The sequence below is a fragment of the Trematomus bernacchii genome, unplaced genomic scaffold (genome assembly GCF_902827165.1).
Source record: "Trematomus bernacchii unplaced genomic scaffold, fTreBer1.1, whole genome shotgun sequence".
Lineage (NCBI taxonomy): Eukaryota > Metazoa > Chordata > Actinopteri > Perciformes > Nototheniidae > Trematomus > Trematomus bernacchii.
In genome coordinates this window covers 12,135,861-12,141,860 of record NW_022987803.1, presented here as the reverse complement: position 1 = coordinate 12,141,860, position 6,000 = coordinate 12,135,861, and positions in this window count along the sequence as shown.

Below are 6,000 nucleotides of genomic sequence, written 5' to 3'. Positions count from 1 at the left end.
GCAGTGAATCCCTTTTGTACACACACCGCTAGATGAAACTGCCAAGGTGTTTAAGTCAGTCTGTATCCCCTTGAAATATATTCAGCCACAAAACCGTGCAGCTTTCAGAATTGGCTTATTTTCAAGTGATGAACAAATCAAAAAAATTAAAAAATTTGTGTTGGGATTTAAGGTAATACATTTGTCCAACATTCATTCCCTTTTTGGTGAAAAAATACTAGCATTCCATCACGATGTGTGACATGCAAATCAAATTAAGCTGAGAAGAAAGCCCATAATCCCAACCATGCAGTCTTGACATATGCCTTTCAGTGTCACTTAGTTCTGCCTCTGACTCAAAAGCTCTCTGCAATCAGCATTCCCTTCACCATCACCCCGCATCGACCATCTCCATCCTGAGGTTTCCCCTTTGAGAATTGCATGAGTTTACACCATGTAACTCTGGGTCACTCGAGTGTACCTCAAGGTTGGTAAACACAAATCAAAGCTCTGGATCCTTGGGGCAGGGGTATGGAGAGTGGATGATGTGCGTGACTCGGGGAGATGAGGCCTTGATCTCAGGCTGCACGGCTGTATCAGTGCGTGAAGGGTGGATGCAACATCTCTTCAGGGACAGGCAAGTGTGTGTTTAATGTATTTATGAATGTCTGAATGGACTGTGTATCTTCTTCGATGTAGCACGAGCTATGCTTGATAAAGATCACACAAAGTTGTTGCATATATGTTTTAACAAACCGGTCTCTAGATATCACACTGTCATAGTCAGAGTTGGGTGTAATAATATTACTTTTGTCGGTAACGGAGTAGTGTAACGCGTTACTTTTATAATTCAGTAATCACACTACAGTTACTAACATTGCCCCGACACGCGTTACTTCGTTACTTTTATCAAATCAGTCATAATCACACTGACAGACAAGAGGGGTTTCCGCCGCAGGTTTATATGTACGTAATCTGCGCGACTTGCGCGTCCACATCTCCACGTGCAGTGCTGCATAAACATGGCTGAGTCAGCGATAACTTTCGAGGGGTGGAGGTATGCCCATTATTTTGAGTTTGTCCGAAGAATAGACAGGAATGTGACGGTGAGGTGCAAACTGTGTCCAGGCCAGAAGCTGTTATCCACTGCTGTAAACACCACGTCAAACCTCAACAAACACCTGCAAAGAACACATGCTAAGGTGAAGCTAATAGCTAAGGACCCCCGAACCCAGAGTGAGGATGTTGTGAGTGCGCCGCCGCCGACTCCGAAGCAGCAAAAATGACCGGTAACCAAAGCAGAGATGGACAGGCTTGTAGCATCCTTCATAGTAGAGGAAATGTTGCCCATTTGCACAGTGGAATCACCATCGCATCGTTCAGAGATATACTGCGCAAAATACAGATAGCAGGAGACAGAGGATCAGCCATGGTCAGAGCTATCTGGATCAGTCTTATGCGACAATGGAAACTGAACTAAAGAGAACATTTGAAACTTTAGCAGTCTGCGTGATCTGCCTGTAGGGAGGGGCGGGCCGGCCCTGCGAGTAAAGTAACGAGTAAAGTAACGAGTTACTTTATGTAGAGGGTAACGAAGTAGTGTAATATATTACTTTTTTTTAGTAACGACCCCATCTCTGTTCATAGTGATACTTTTTTTTTTTTTTTTTAGGGGTAGTCTGTGTACCGTACAAAGAGCAGGACATCCACCTGTTTTAAGGCGGACATTTTGACTTTTTTAAGCAGGAGAAGCTTGGACTGAATTATTATCAGTAATGATGTCTGCATCCATTTAGCTCCGAGTCAAATTAAGTGCTCTGTTTTTATGCATGCTAATGATGCGTTTCAGACAACTCAGTGGTTGGAATTTGCACAACACTAATGTGAGCAAATCCATGGCTGACTGTGACCGTGGCGGATGTTTTTAAAAGTTTAGACGTGATTGAACCCTCAGCAGTGCAACGTCCACTTTTTAATGTTAACCAGAATATTTTTTGTGAGGAGTAGATAACTGTCAGAGACCGTTAAAAGCTATATAATGACATCAGCAAAAAATGTTGACATTCGTTTACATGCAGAACAGGTTTAACTAAATGAAAATATGTATTATCCCAATTAAATATTCAATATGGTAAATTCTAGTTGATGTTTTACCATTTACCATTTTTTCTTCCATTGTTGTATGTGTTGGATTGGGTTAGATTACTTTTATTCTTGTACATAAAACATCTCTTATTCTATTTTAGCATGTTTTATTTGTATCTTCTGGCTTTTTAATGCATTTAATACTTTTTATAAATGTATATAAATGTAATTTCATAATGTGTTTTTGTTGCACTATATGTTAATGCTCTTAATGTACTTTGAATTGCCTTGTGTTGAAAGGTGACTCGCTTTGCCTTGTAGAAAGAGTCAAAGGTTCTCTAAAGATATAACAAACTAGTCTAAGGGGGGAAAGATATCTGTACATCACTCAACACATTTGAACATCGTGGTGGTACAAACAACCAAAAGTTTCTGATATGTTCCCTTGTTGGGCTGACAGTCCGACTAATATAGACAGACATTGGCATCCCTAGAGTCTGCTACTAGCATGGATAAAAAACATCATTCAGGCAACATTTCTCTTTCAGTGGTCCTGCAATGTTATGCTCTATTATGCTAGTTTTTATATGAGAGTGAATTCAGGCTGTATACAGACTTAGTGAAATAACAGAAGAAGAGAACAATTTTGAAAGAAGCTTTCACTGGTGCAGTTATGTAAACCATTTTTTTTGACCTGCTTTGAATTCACTATAAGCAGAAGGTGTAGGTGTCAAAAATGACCTAGAAATAACTGCCATACTTGATTCATTGGTATGCCTCTTTCCTCACCAACAGAGTCCAGCTTGTGTGCACTTCTATGTGCACCAGTCAATGCTTACCTTAAATAGAGAGATCACTCCAAGGTAAATGGGCGTTAAACAGTCTTAAAGATAATATGTCTTCAGTGCTTGTAATGTTATCTTAATTGTCTGTTCTCTTGTTTTTTGTCCTTTTTGATGTTGCAACAAGTAAATCATGAGCTATGGACTACAGGAAGTTATAATGCAGAGTTTTACATTGATAATTTGCACAGAGGATCTAGCCTTGAGTCTCATTTCTCATCTTGTTTTAAATGCTAACAGACAGCGTGAGAGTAATGCGAGGAGACAAGAGTTTTGGTAGCATGTGGCTCAGAAGTCTGTCCCTTTAAAGCCGTGTGAGATATCATACTGGGACCAGTTCCAATTGAAACTTCAGAGACTTATTTTCTCTTTGGTTTCCAATTAGCAGTAAACAGATGATGCTTCCTGCAGACAGACGGGAGAGAGCACGAAGTGGCGTACAGCAAAGCCCCTGGTGACTGATACCAACCCCGTATGCCACCCTGTTCCTGTGATTTTGAGATTTTTCAGGTGAGTGATTTCCCTTTTCCTCTGCACGCTCCAGATCGGGGGTTGGGCTGATCTCAGTTAAACTCTTAATAAGCCCCATTTCACGGCATGCAGCCAAGAGATTAGATCTGACAGGGCAGGCGTGGGCTAGTACTGAGACTGCAGATCTGCAGGCTAAGCTCTGGATTGGAAATGTTCCAAAGCCTGGTGCAGCTTGTTGGATGCACGGCTCCTGGCTGCCTGAAGATACCAGCAGCATGATTGTGTGAAATTCCACGCTCCATATTGACCAGCCCGCCTGCCATACTGCACTCTAATCCAACCTTTTCTCCCCCTCCCAAGAGACACGGCTATAGGTGGACATTTTATGGAACAGTTTTCATCTTTCTCGCTGGCAGATGTTGGTGGAACTGCTGACCTATCATCCTTTCTGGATCCCTGGAGGTGCTTTGCCTACATCAGATGAAGTGTGAGCTGCAGCAGCATCATCTTCCACATGAAGCTAAAGACCTGTTCTCACAGCCCGGTGTGTACAGGCAGGTGAACTCAGCTTGCCATTTGGCTTAAAGGGAGCTTATTAGGCTCGGAGCAGGAAACACATTTTCCACAGTGGACCAAGGCCACAGAGGGATGATTTATATTATGAAAGCCTTTAACTCCACTGGTTATGAGTTGGAGGACGAAGTGGAATTGGAAAAAAATGCTTCAAGAGACAAGATGTACGGCTAGGTGGCTAATAAACAAGAGGATGATATCTCAAAAGCCCTATCCGCTCCTGACTGGCATTGAATGAGACATGTGATTTATCCGGTTGGTTTCATGAACACAGTTTTGTAAGTTGTTGATACTACAAATGACCCACTGTCTGACAATGCCTTTCCTCTCCATCTCTGAGTTGCTCTCTTTCCTTTGAATGTGTACAAATAATCAATGTACCCTCAGGGTGTTTGTTGCAGAAGGTAACTCAAGGCCTGATAGTGAATAGATTTGAAAAATGTTTCTTCCTGTACTTACACAGGTTTCAATGGTAAACAACATGATGAGAGCTTATGGGTTTAGTTCATGATAGATTTAGACAATGCATCTGCAATAGACCTGTCTCAAAAGTTGTATTATGTTTCAAGGTTCTATTTCTCAAAGAAACCGGCAAATTATTATTTACTTTTTACATTCAATTTTTTATTATTATAGATTTGACAACTTGTAAAGGACATAGCTATCACACAGACACGACAAACCAATAGAAGCAGGTAGGAGGAGGGTTACAGTGTCAAGGTATTATACCCATTTCTGAAAACTGACAAATTAATGGTTACAAATTTGATCCCTCCATTTATTTTTCTTATTGCACATACATGAAAACAAAATTCCCAGTTGGGGCTTGAACCATGAACACTCAACACTTTCCACCCAGGCAGTGGATTGTTGACTGCAGCATAGCAAACCTTCCCCCCCCCCCCCCCAACCATGCACCTGTTATTTATTTACACTGTTTATGGTATTTATTTTTCGTGCGCTCTTTAACAGGGTGAATCATGGCCATTTTCACTCCTGTCAAACTTTATTGTAAACATCATATATTGTAAAGCTCAATCTTTTGTCAATGTAGAACAGAAGCTGCTTTACCTGCAGCAATGTCAACAATGTGTACATACTGCCCCCTTGAGGTCAGAATGTGTCACTGCATTCAGAGTGAAGTTCTGTAGTAATCCATCCATCTGCAGTCGATGCATATTTTCATTTTTGTCATTATTATGATGGGGATTTCGAGCTACAAATCTTATCAAATCTCATTAAATACATTCATAGTTAACTGCATAACTGTCAACACAATGTAGCCTAGAGTTATGGAAAATGTGAACAGATAGAAAAGCATGTAAGCATTAGAATGGGTTTAGATCAACATCAGATGTAATGTTGAGTTTTATTTGAAAGACATTATAAAATCTACTTGGCATAGCTGATCATATCTTTGTTTTATAAGATATGAAGTCAGACAATTCATATTACTTGTAATTGTGCTGAATAAGGTAATACAACTAAATCTAAATATCCATACTTAACAAAATATTGTTAGCATTACAAATATTAGTAAAAACTTAAATATTTAGAATATCTATTTAGAAGTATGGGATTGCAAGTGTGCAATTTCACTTTATTGTGCTAAAAAGATGGATAGGTATTAAATGCAAGGCTTAATTGTTTAAAGGACGTGCAGCGGCTTTTAATAACCAGCTAATTAGTTCCATGAGGACATGAAAGCTTGCCAATTCACAACTCCTTCATAACTACAGATTCAGATCTTAAAGGTCCCATGTCGTGGCCATTTCTACTGATCATATTTCCATTGTTGAGGTCTACTAGAATAGATTTAAATTGTGCAATTTTCCAAAATCACATTGGTTTCTCATACAGCATCTCTGTATAGTATGTGTATTCACTCTCTGTCCTAAACGGCTTGTTGGAGCTCCTGCCCTCCCCCTCCCTGTGAGCCCAGTGTGCTCTGATTGGTCGGGACATTGCGAGGCTCGCTGCTCGCTGCTGCGAGGAGCGGACAGGTTTCCGGGTCCGCGATACAGCGAGACACAGCTAAACTCATCCTGAG